Below are 12,447 nucleotides of genomic sequence, written 5' to 3' on the forward strand. Positions count from 1 at the left end.
CTTAGCAGCAGTCAACTCTCAAGGAATTAGCCCCAAACTCTCAAATATCTGCTTGGATTTTTTTTTTTTAAATTTACCTCTGAGAGAGAGACAGAGAGTTGGGGAGGGCTGGGGATGGAGGGACAGAGGAGCTGAAGTGGACTCTGCACTGACAGCAGAGAGCCTGATTCGGGGCTCGAACCCATGAGCCGTGAGATCATGACCTGAACTGAAGGCAGACGCTTAACCAACTGAGCCACCCAGACGCCCCTATCTGTCTGGATTCTTAAGGCCTTCAAACCCACAGCCTCTGTCCGAGTTTCAGGTCAGGGGTATCCTCTTTCCTTGCTTGCCCTGGTGGGGGGAAGACTCAGATTTGTATACATTCTTTAAAAAAAAAAACAAAACAAAACCCTTCCCTCCCCTTTGGGCATGAGAATAACATCTGGGGATAGATGTCTCTGGGTCACCTTTGTCGTGGGGCTCGGTTTCCCCCTCCGTGCAATCCAGAGTAGACCCTGACCTCTCCCCAAGGACGACCCCTCCCCCTACTCTTGTTCCCGTTTATGGGCTTTTTTCCACCACGGCAGCTTATTTGCAGCTGTAGGCTTTCAGCCGCGCTCCGCTCTGCTCCTTTCTGCTGCTGTGGAACATTTTCCATGCCACTGGGGAACGTAATTGCTCCTCACATGCATTTTTGAAAGACCTCGGAAACCTCTGCATAAATCAGTAGAAGTTCATTTATGGTTTTAGAATATTCTGGATAATTTATTTGGTGTCAAGGAGCCTGAGCCTGAGCCTTCACCGTTCAACCTGGGCCCTGCAGGGCTCCACTGCATTTCCCTTGCATGTTTGTTTTGGTTTGCCCTGAAATGCTAGCCAGCCACAAGGAGACCTTTATCATTATTCCAGATAGATTTTTCCCCTTTCTAATGACATACTCTTTGGAGGTTTGACACTGAGCTAGAGCTTCTTCCCCTTTTAAAAAACCAACAGCTAATCCAGAGCTCTCTTCCTTCCAAGCCGTGCGGGCTGCGGCTCTCAGATTTCAGCCTGTCCTTCCTGAGAGTTTGAACAGCAGGGCCAGCATGCAGACCTCCTTCCAATGACTTCCTGCCGTCTTCACGCTGGCCAGGGCGGGCAGCATCCAGAAAAGCGACCCAGATTATGGCGACACAGTTGGAAAATAGCATCTGGTCCCCACAGTCTGCAGATCTGGCATGCTTGACATTCTCGGTCCTGTCCTACCAGAAATGCCTGGAGAAAGATGGCGCTGACATTTTTAGCAATTTGCACAATGTCTATCCCCCTAGGCTTTTTTTTTTTTTTTTTTTACATCCTTCCTGGCTATGGACTGAGGTTCAGATGTTCAGTGTTCCCTGCTTTTTGCTCTCTCAGTATTCCCACTCCCCCAAATCATGTGTTCAAGCCCTAAACTCCTGTCCTCAGAGGACAATCAGACTGACACCTTTAGTGTTTGTGCTTGATTTTATGGCCTCGTGATCTTGTGCCCTTTGGGGTTCAAAGGTCACATCAGGCAGCAGGCAGGGAGGTTTTTGATGTAACCTCTGAACCCCAGAAAACAAAAGGACAGGGGCCCACAGAGACAATCCATCTAAAAATGGTCGTATAAAGAATGCAACTCAATCAGCCCAGAGCATGCAAATTACCCAACATTTTTATGGAGCACCCGGCTAAATTCAAACTTCGAGTCAGAAGAAGGGACACAAACCCCATGATCCCAATACATAAATCAAAGCTTGAGAAAAGCAAAGAAATGAGTTTACAACCAATTCAGAACGGAAGGATTTGCAAGATGTGATTTATAAATTGTTTTCCTCCCCCACCCCCACCTCGGTCCACACAGAAGCGCGCGCGCGCGCACACACACACACACACACACACACACACACACACACACTCTGGTCATTATAATGCAACTATCTGAAAATCAAGCATTTTCTTTTCTGAAGGTTTGCCCAGTGCTAAGCTGGACAAATGAGAGACCCGTCAAAGGCCAAGTGTTCTCTCCTCGGCCACTGGAACCATCCTCAGAAACAGGCTGAAAGTCAGTAGAGCAGGCAACTGATAAGATGAGGCCTTGTCACATTCTGTAGAACAGATGTCACCTCCTGTACTATACAGATTGTCCTTCAACAGCCCTTAATACCTGCACACATGCCCCCAGGCAAAGGTCAGACTCATTTTTGAATTGCTGAAATATCCTCTTCACCTGGTGAGGTGGTTAAGCAGGGAATACTCCTGGTTTCACGACTATTAAAGTTTTATTTCTCTAAAAAATAAATACCTAAGTGTGTGTATCTAGCTTGGCAGGTAAGATGCTGATCCTGGGAAAGAGATCTTTAGAACTCTGCCAAATAAGTCTGTATGAGCAAAAGTTGTGTTCAGATACCAGGCCTTGGGGAGAAAAGAAATAGATATGCCTTACCCTTTTACTTCTTTTTTTTTAAGTGTATTTATTTATTTTGAGAGAGATGGAGACAGCGTAAGTAGGGGAGGGGCAGAGAGAGAGGTGAAAGAGAATCCCAAACACTCTGCACTGCCAGCATGGAACCCGATGTGGGGCTTGAACTCACGAAATCGTGAGATCATGACCTGAGCCGAAACCAAGAGCCGGTCGCTTAAGTAGCTGAGCCACCCAGGCGCCCCTTTTTCAATTAATTTTTATTTATTTTTGAGAGAAGAGAGCATGAGTGGGGGGAGGGCAGAGAGGGAGAGAGAGAATCCCAACCAGGCTCTGTGCCGTCTTCAAGGAGTCCAACTCGGGGCTCGATCCTATGAACCTTAAGATCATGACCTTGAGCCAGAGTCAAGAGTTGGACGCTTAACTGACTGAGCCACCCAGGTCCTCCTGTGCCCTACCCTTATATTTTTATTATTTTTTAATAATAATTTATTGTCAAGTTGGCTAACATACAATATGTATACTGTGCTCTTGGTTTTGGGGTAGATTCCCATGATTCATCGCTTACATGCAACACCCATTGCTCATCCCAACAAGTGCCCTATGTGCCTTACCCTTTTAAATGAAGGCTTGTTTGCAAATAAAATACGTGTCCCCTTCTACAGCAAATGTGAGAAAGTTGCAGGAGCCTCCAGATTCCTGTTCCAGATCTTCCATTTGGAAGAATTTCTCTCTGCTCTGTCTCATCCAGGCTCCTCTTTTTCTTTTAACTTTGCATTAGACTGTAATTTCCCTGGGAGGAATGAATATATTTTTAACTATAACTGAACAGTAGCACAACAGTGTTCGATGAAAATGTGTCCTAGGGGCACCTGGGTGGCTCAGTCGGTTAAGCGTCCGGCTCTTCATCTCGGCTCACATCGTGATCTCGTGGTTCATGGGATTGAGTGTCGAGTCAGGCTCTGCATTGGCAGCACAGAGCCTGCTTGGGGTTCTGTTTCTCCCTCTCTCTCTGCCCTTCCCCCATTTGTGCACACACACTCTCTCTCTTAAAATAAATAAACTTAAAAAAAAAAGTGTCCTACACAGTGGAACCCCAAAGCAATGTCAGATGAAATAAGAATCCCAGAAAGAACTCTAGAAAGGAAGAGGCCTGGTCCCCCAGTTGGATGACCTCACACAGGCCACCTCCCCTCTCTGAGCTTCAATTTCTCCACCTGTAAATTCAAAGCATGCTTCTGATTTTCCACGGCATGCCCTGCACAGGCCCTGCGAAGGAGCCTGGACAGCACGATGTCTCTGGTTCTGGACAGTCTCCTCTGGACACAGGAGAACGGACTAAACCGCTGTTTCTCTAACCCTATTCTCCAACTCAGGGCTTCCACAAATTGTTTCCTTTCCAGGAGAAGTGAAATACAGCCCACCGAAACCATGTTCCCAGTGATAACTGAGCAGCAAATATTATTTTTAAATGTGCTGCAAAATTCTCCTGTGCTATTTTGGAAACCCAGCCCCAGGAGTATACATGAGCTACACTGAAGCTCAGAGTTCTCCTGGACAGCTTCTGCCAGACCAAGGGCTCGAGGCTGCTGTGGCTGAAAAAGCCAGGAGTCACTGTTAGATCGCACAGACACTCGGACACTTTATACATTCCTTAGGGGCCCACCAGAGGTCACAGGGCTAGTCAGGAACAGTCAGACTTGAAGCCTGGGTTCCTCCATTCCCAGCCCATAATAATGCTATGATAGCGAAGGATTCCTCCCACCCGGAGCGTTTACTTCTTACATATCACGTTGGCTCTCTCCACAGAAATGTTACTCTCCTGGTCTTAGAGATGAGAAACCAGAGTCCTGAGAGGTTTGATTCCTTGCTCAGGTCTCATCCGGGGAACCAGGGTTGGGTTCCAGGTTCTACTGGATTCCAGGCCTGTGCTTGGAACACCCACCTCAGCCCTGAGACCCCATTTCCATGCTCTGACCATACGGTGCTGCCTCATAAGTGGGAGACGTGAAGCTAGCAGGTCCTAAGGAGTGTGGAGGAGTGCTTTCTGGGAAAGGCAAGAAGAGGGTGTGTGGGGGGCTTAATGGTGTCCCCCAGAAAGACATCAACGTGTCTTTCCGGCACCTGTGATATGAGCTATTTTGGGAAAAGAGTCTTTGCAGATACAATCAAGGATCTCAAGGTGATCCGGGTGGGCCCTAAATCCAATGACAAGTGTTCTTACAAGTGACAGAAGAGAAGACACAGGAGAAGTCTGCGTGAGGCCAAGGCAGAGATTGAAGTGACACAGAGATAAGCCAAGGAACACCTGGTGCCACTGGAAGCTGGAAAAGGCAAGGAACGTTCTCCCCAGAGCCGGTGGAAGGAGCCTGGCCTTCCCGACACCTTGATTTTGGATTTCCAGCCTTCAGAACTGTGAGAGAATAAATTTCTGGGTTTTTTTTGTTTTTGTTTTTTTTTAAGCCACCCTGTTGGTGGTACTTTGTCACAGCGGCCCCAGGAAATGAAGGGTGGAGTAAGCATTTCCTTTGGGGAGAGCTGCAGGTGTCCTCAGGAAGTGTGGACCCAGAGGGAGCCGCCCCCCACCCACCTGCCTACCGCACCAAAGTTCTTCCCATGAAGGCAGAGTCATTACTTAGGCTTCTGAGGCCCCAGCATTGGCTGCTGTCCACGTGACATCTCCTTCCAGGAAGCAGAAGAGCTAGAAGCGTCTAGTAGGTGAGCGCCAACCCCAGCCCAGGTGTCCTCAGGCTCTTTACCACTGTAAAGCTGCTAATAATGGGGTTTTGGACTATCTCTCCATGTGCCTTTTGCTTAACGGAACCCAGCTTCTTTCTCTTAGCAAGACGTCGCAACTGAACCCAGCCACCTTCCAGCCTGAGTCAAAAATCTTAGGTTTCCAAATTAGCCCAGGAGGGCGTGTGTTAGAGAAAGGGTCTGTGCTTCATTGAAGGTTTCCTTTAGACTCCCATCCCTCCCAAATATATGTGAAATGTACTAGATTTACAACACTTCCGCTGCCGGGCAAAATTTTAGGGACACGCCTATACGCAAAACATGGTCCGCGATGCGGATTGCCTGTTTGTTCCTGACCAACGTGCGCAGGGCAGACGGCTGCACTTCCTGTGACACAGCCCTGTGACAGAACGCACCACAGGCAGGGCGACACACGCTCCTGATTGCCACTGCTGGACTGAGTCATCCTTCCCTGTGCCCGTAAACCGGAAGGACCCTCCACCCCAAAGGAGGGCCGGTGAGAACAGACAGCACCGTTTAGCCCTTGCGCTGTGCACTGTGGACCCAGAGGCTCATTTGATTGTCACCCCTCAGACCTTATTCCAGTGATTTCCCAACCTTTTTCAGGTGCAACACAGGCCAGACCCTGCTCGGCTGGTACTGTTCTGGGCGGCCAGACGTGACGAGCCTGGGAGGTCAGGCCACCTCAGGCCACACCTGACCACCCCAAGGGCTGATAGACCACTAAGCAGCCAGAACACCAAGAAACCTGCCTGAGCCCAAGAGTCACAAGGCTCTGCCTCACAAAGCTTATTTTTGTATGTATTTAATATTTAATAAACCTAATTTTTTTTTAAATGAGAGAGTTCCAAATCCTTAGAAGCAAATCTAAAGAATTTTGGAAATATTTGAAGATGCCTCCTAAGCAGGTAAAACAAGAGTAGAGGTTTTTAAAAAATAGAAGCTTACACCAAGAGTTTTGATAAAATGAGATCACCGTAATAAAAAATTCTCTGGGATTCTGCTCCCACCTGTGAATCATACCGAGAATGAACCACCTCGCAGTGGACACCATAGTTTGGGGGGTATATAAAAGCCCCATTTTCCTCCCCTCTCACAACCTTCAGGTGCACACACAGGCACACACACAATGAACCAAGAAAGGAAGGAAAAGAGATCAGTAATGAGAGAGCCCACTAATGGATTGGCTTAAGTATAAAACAACATCCCATCACTGTTCTAGAAAATAATCAATCAAGCACTTAATTTTAAACATAAAAGTAAGCTGCCAGGAGACTGTTAATAGATAACCAAATAAATTAACAGTTGTAGGTGGGATTTGAAACCAGGTCAGATTTCCCTCTCCCCCAAGCTCCGAGCCCATGCATATAAAGGGTTTCCCCAGCTTGGCAGCTGATCTCACACTGTTTCAAAGAGAAATCTCCTTTTAGCCAATATCCCCTCTCAGCGGGCTGGTCACTTCAGGGAATTGTCCTTTGTGCGTCTTCCATAAATTTTATAACACCGCTACTTTAAAATATTGATGGGCAACTTGGCCTTGGCCCAGGCCCACAGTGGGTTAGTGTGGACATGAAAACCTTCAGGAGCACAGAAGCAGGAAGGAACACATCCCCCGCTGACCTTTCTTAAAGGGACAATTGTGTAAGTGCGGTGGTTACCTGAGCTGGAGGCCTGCCCGGCTTTGATGGATGGTTCTGCCCTCTGGGAGCCATCTCAGAGGCACACGGGGACAGGAGGGTGTGTGGGACACACACAGGCGATGCTCAGGTACCTGCAGACCCATAAAGGGTAAGTGAAATCCTCACGTAAGCCCCCAAGTTGTTTTAACCTGAGACTCAAGTTTCTCTCAACATTCAAACTCTTTGCAAAGTTATTGATGAATAAGGATTGGCAGCTTTATAGTCTGTCTCTTCTCCTTATACCCGTGACCTTCTCAGGGCAAGTGACCAAAAGTAAATGCAACAAGGAACATCAAAGGCAGGACTAGAGAATTGATCCCTGATTCCTGGAGGCTCTGTGATTGCTCTGAATTTCTAGGATGATATCCATTCTGCCATCACACTCTCTTCAAAATATCCCCCCGAAAAACAACACAGTAAAAGTCCACCTCCTAGAATAAAGTTACCACTGAGAGCAATAAAGCAATAGTCTGCTAATCAAATGAATAACACAATGATAGCTGTCATTTATTGGGCCTTACACACACACACACACACACACACACACACACACACACACACCCCAAGCACTGCACTGTATCAAATATGTTGTGCATGTGATCTCATTGAATCCTTTTTTTTTTTTTAATCTGCAAAAATATCCTTTGATTCAGAAAATATACTGCTAGGAATTTTTTTCATGGAAGTAATGGAGGCTATGTCCAAAGACTTTGTCTACAAAGATGTTAATCATATTTAAGTAAGAAATTAAAATAGGGGCACCTGGGTGGCTCAGTTGGGTAATCGTCTGACTTCAGCTCAGGTCTTGATCTCATGGTTTGTGGGTTTGAGCCCCGCATCAGGCTCTGTTCTGACAGCTCGGAGCCTGGAGCCTGCTTCAGATTCTATGTCTCCCTCTCTCTCTGCCCGTACCCCACTCATGCTCTGCCTTTCTCTCTCTCTCTCTCAAAATAAATAAACATTGAAAATAATTTTTAAAAAAGAAATTAAAATAAAAAGTTCTGGGGCATCTGGGTTGCTCAGTTGGTTGAACACCTGATTCTGACTCTTGATTTCAGCTCAGGTCAATGATATCACAGTTCATGAGATCGAGCCCCATGTCAGGCTCTGCACTGACAGTGTGGGGCCCGCTTGAGATTCTCTCTCTGCCTCTTTCTCTCTCTGCCCCTCTCCCCCCTTCTCTAAAATTAAAAAAAAAATTAATAAGAAAAAGTTCCAATAATGGAGAGGTGGTAAAAAAAATTACATTATATCCATACAATATAATATTGTGTGGCCATTTAAAACTATGTTGTAGGGATGCCTGGGTGGCTCAGTCAGTTTTAAGCCTCTGACTTTTGGTTTCGGCTCAGGTCATGATCTCACTGTTGGGGAGTTCAAGCCCCAAGATGAGCTCCATGCTGACAGCATGGAACCTGCTTGGGATTCTCCCTCTCCCTATCTCTCTGCCCCTCTCCTGCTCACTCTCTCTCTCTCTCTCTCAAAAAAAAAAAAAAAAAAAAAAAAAGAATTTAAAACTATGTTGTAAAAGATGTATTTACAAAGAAAATATGTCTAAGAGATAGTATTTGGTAAGCAATAGAAGAATAGGAACACTATGAATATTTTTACAAATTTATGGTAGGTAATACATATATATGCACAAAGTATGTGATGAAATTCATCAAAGTATGATTATCGGTGACTTTTTTTCTTCATTTTATTTCTCTTTCTGATTTTTTATAATTTCTTAAAAAGAATTTTTTTTAATATGTATTGTTGAGAGAGAGACAAAGAGTGCGAGTGGGGGAGAGGCAGAGAGAGGGAGACACAGAATCCAAAGCAGGCTCCAGGCTCTGAGCTGGAGCCCCAGGTGGGGCTGGAATTCACAAACTGTGAGATCATGACCTGAGCTGAAGTTGGATGCTTAACGGTCTGAGCACCCACCAGGTGCCGCCCCCCCCCCTAATTTTTTAAAATTTCTAGTAAGAAAAATATTTTTTAGAGAAAGAGACAACAAGCAGGGAAGAGGGGCAGACAGGGAGTGGGGGGGAGGGGGAGACAGAGAGAATGAATGAATGAATGAATGAATGAATGAATGGGAATCTTGGGCAGGGCTTAAGCAGGACTCCATCCCAGGAGCCTGGAATCAAGGAACCTGAGCCGAAATCAAGAGTTAGAACCTCAACCGACTGAGCCAACCAGGCACCCCAAGAAAATTATTTTTTTTAATTATGGCCCGGTACTATGCCCAAATATTCATAGATGTTAATAAGCTTAATAATAGCCCATTACACATACAAAGCCCTCTCTAGTCTATGTAGATTTGCCACATCGTCTCAGCTGACCCTCAGGGCAACATTCTCGGGTAGTCAGAGAAGATGTTTTGGAATTCCGGAGATTTTGAAACACATACACAAAAATGAAAGAGAAAGGTACCAAGAAGCCAGGGCCCATCCTCAGCTCTCGGGCAGGCAGCACCCAGGCCTGTGTGGAGCCTGTGCTGGCTGCCCCTGGCCACGGCCCACAGGCCCTTCCCTCCAAGCCCTCCGCGACCACTGAGGGGAGCCCTGTGCCATCGGCTGCATCTGGGGCTCTCAAAGCCGTCCGCCGCCTACCTCCTTGGATCCCCCCCAACCACCACCCGCTGCCCCCCAGGACTCAGGTTCTCCAGGATCCCGCTCTGCTCAGGCCAGGAAGGGAGGGGGCGGGGCAACATTCCAGAACACCCGCGAAGCAAAATCTCTGACCCGGATGAGAGCAGTGCCACAGAGCTGGCTCCTACCCGCTTAGGAAAGCCAGTCGTTGGCGTCTCTTCCCGTGCCTGCCATCAGTGACATCACACCGGTAGCCCGGAATCTGCGGTGGTGGGAGTATTTACACGACCGGAAGCGGCAAACAGTGTAAATCAGGGCTTTTTTTTTTTTGTCCTCGCAGAAAGCCAGGAGTTGCACCGTCACCAGCCCAGCACTGCAGGCTCTCAGAAGTAGAAATGCACGCACTGCAGTCAAGTCCAGCATCCCAGACCCCTGCTTTAAACAGGATCACACCTGCTTCCACCAAAGCAGGACGTGAACGCTCTTTTGAAATGGTGACGCATTATTCAGAGAACCGGTTCCATATTCCCAACGCCTTGCCCATCTGCCTCCTCTCCACTCACCTTGCGGCCACTTAAGTTTGCTGTGGCTCCTTCAAAGTCCAAGCAAGGCCATCTAGCGCACTTTTATTTCTAAACTTCACGGTTGAAACCAGCAGAGTGGCCAGCTCCCCGAGAGGGCGCCGGGTCTGGGTCAGACGGCTCCTGGGTCCTGGTCTCTGAGACTTCCCTCGGGGCGGCCCTCTGAGGGACCCGGCGGCTTGTCGGCCACGGCTCTGTCTCCAGGTCCCCGGGCCCCCTCCGCTGCGTGAATAATGTCTGCTCTTTCTGCGCTTGTGGACAACCCGGCTGGAAGTGAGGCCTGGGCAGGAGACCCCTCGGTCCAGATGGTGCTAAGGCGGACAGAAGTAACAGGCAGGGACATCCCCTGGCGCAGGTCGTTAGTCTGGGCGGGGAGGGGGGGGGGATCCATTTAAATCTCTTTGAGAAGTGGCCGCAACCGAGCCGCCCCAGGCCCTCGGAACGCTACGTCACGTTGCGCAGCCGCAGTCAGGCGTGTGCGCGTGTTCTCGAGGAGTCCGGAAGGGAAGGCGTTCCTTACTGCGGTCTAGCGCCACCACGGCCCATCCGCGTACTTGGCCTTGAGGGGGATACGGGAGGGATCAGGAGGAAAACCTTGAAGCTCTCCCTAGCTCCAGAGGATCAAGGGGATTGCGGCAAAGGTTCACACGGGGCCGAGAACAAAAGAAAGCATCTCAGAAGCACAGAAGGGTGAAGTGGCTGCAGGTTGTCTCTATTCCGGTCAAGTTCTGAGGCACAGGAAGAGGTTAGAATTCACCGCTTGCCGCAGTTTTCTCTCTTCTGCCCCAGACTTGACATAAGAAAGAAACGAAAGAAAATGCTTGTCTGCAGAGCCCAGCCCTAAGACCACTTTCCTTCGGGAAAAAGCGGACCCATGAGGATCTGATGGTCATCCTGGGGCGAGGCCACCGGGCGGCTGTCGGGGGGGGCCAGCTCTGCACAGAGGTGCGCCACCTCGTTGTATGTGGCCGTCACGGACATCATGAGGCTCGGCCTCCCCGAGGAATGGACGTGAAGCAACGAGCAAGCACCGTCACTAAACAGGAGCAGGCGCTCAGGGAGCCGCTGCCGGTCTTAAGGAAGATCCTGTTCCCCGAACGAGTGCCAGCTGCGGCGTGGGGTCCTCACTCGAGACCATTCTCTGGGGCCCAGTGAGGCGAGAGGCAGAACGAAGGCCTCCTCGTTAGGCCCCATCCCGGCCTCTGGCCGGAACTGATCGGGAGAGTCACACGTGCACGGTTCAGGGGTTTTGTGAGCACGACAGGCTCATGGGGGTTTTGCCGGAGAGGATTGGAATCTTACTAAAAAGATTGAAATACCTACTCACCTCGGGGTGGCCTCCACTCTGAATAGACGGTGATCGAGAGACTTGCCTCCATATGTAGCAAATCTGAAGAACAACCCCAGTATGCAGTCCACATGTAGCATTTCCAGGATTCCAGAAAATTCCCCCTTAGGCACCAGTGTGGTAAACAGTCCCCAACCAAATCTCGGAAAAAAACAACCGATGCAGGAGTGTGTGTTTATTGTACATTTTACCAGTACAAAAGAAGACACACTTTATACAAATAATAATCAAATACACAATACTCTTTAAACTCCATATAGCCAATTGATCCTCAAAGAAATCCTTTGTTGATTTTTACCAAGCTCTTGCATCTGTAGCCAGTCTATGGTTGCAGTGGGTCAACAAGTATAGTTCTGACATGAATGTTGATTTTTTTTTAATGAGTAATACAAATGTCAAACAACTCCTCTGGGTGTCGAAACTTCACTTGGATACATTGGATAATAGTTTTCAAATAATGGAAGACTATTTCAGGTCTTTGTGCTATTTGCAATGTAAAGGCTATAGATGACAACTTATATCGGCATTATTAATATTTTTTCCATCACTTTCTTAAGTCTAGATAATCAACAAAACAATGAGTCAAGTCCCAACGTACAGTATTTGCTGATTTCTACAGTGTAAATAGCCCTATCACAGCCAAGGGCAAGCTGCCATGATGTCACCGAACCGACTTGGAAAGAGAGGCACAGTAACACATCATTCTGTGGTATTTCCAACCTACAGGCACGATAAACGTAAGTCACTGCTACAACAAACATAAGAAAATGTAGTAAAATAATTGAGAAGTGATGAATTTTGAGTATTTGTTACTTTGCTTTTTGACAGAATTTATTCTCAGCGTAAAATCTATTATTCCTTAAAATGTCAAGAAAGTAAAGCTTTGACCAGAAGGAAGAAAGTGGGCCTGTGTGCTCCCATCTCAGGAACAGGAGGCCGAGTGTATGCTGGGAACGTCAGAGTGACAGCTATCAAGAGACCAGAAACAGGACCCGATTCCTGTCCCAGGGCTTATAACAAAGGCTCCAACCAGGCTTTTTTCCAAAAATGTTTTTAATTCCGACATCCATCTTAATGGCTTACGGTAGCCTAATTTAGCCAG

The 12,447-nt window shown here is 47.8% G+C and overlaps 1 long non-coding RNA gene across 1 annotated transcript in view; it reads right to left on the bottom strand.

The window, feature by feature from the left end:
- Positions 1-10,352, bottom strand: part of LOC122203579 — a 56,628-nt gene extending 46,276 nt beyond the window's left edge. Inside the window, exons 1-2 of the long non-coding RNA XR_006195253.1 lie at positions 9,980-10,352; positions 6,820-6,932 (exon numbers count right to left, since the gene is read on the bottom strand). This is a non-coding gene — a long non-coding RNA (uncharacterized LOC122203579). The remainder of the gene's footprint in view (positions 1-6,819; positions 6,933-9,979) is intronic.
- Between the last annotated feature and the right edge of the window lie 2,095 nt (positions 10,353-12,447).

Source organism: Panthera leo, chromosome D3 (assembly GCF_018350215.1).
Source record: "Panthera leo isolate Ple1 chromosome D3, P.leo_Ple1_pat1.1, whole genome shotgun sequence".
Taxonomy (NCBI): Eukaryota; Metazoa; Chordata; class Mammalia; order Carnivora; family Felidae; genus Panthera; species Panthera leo.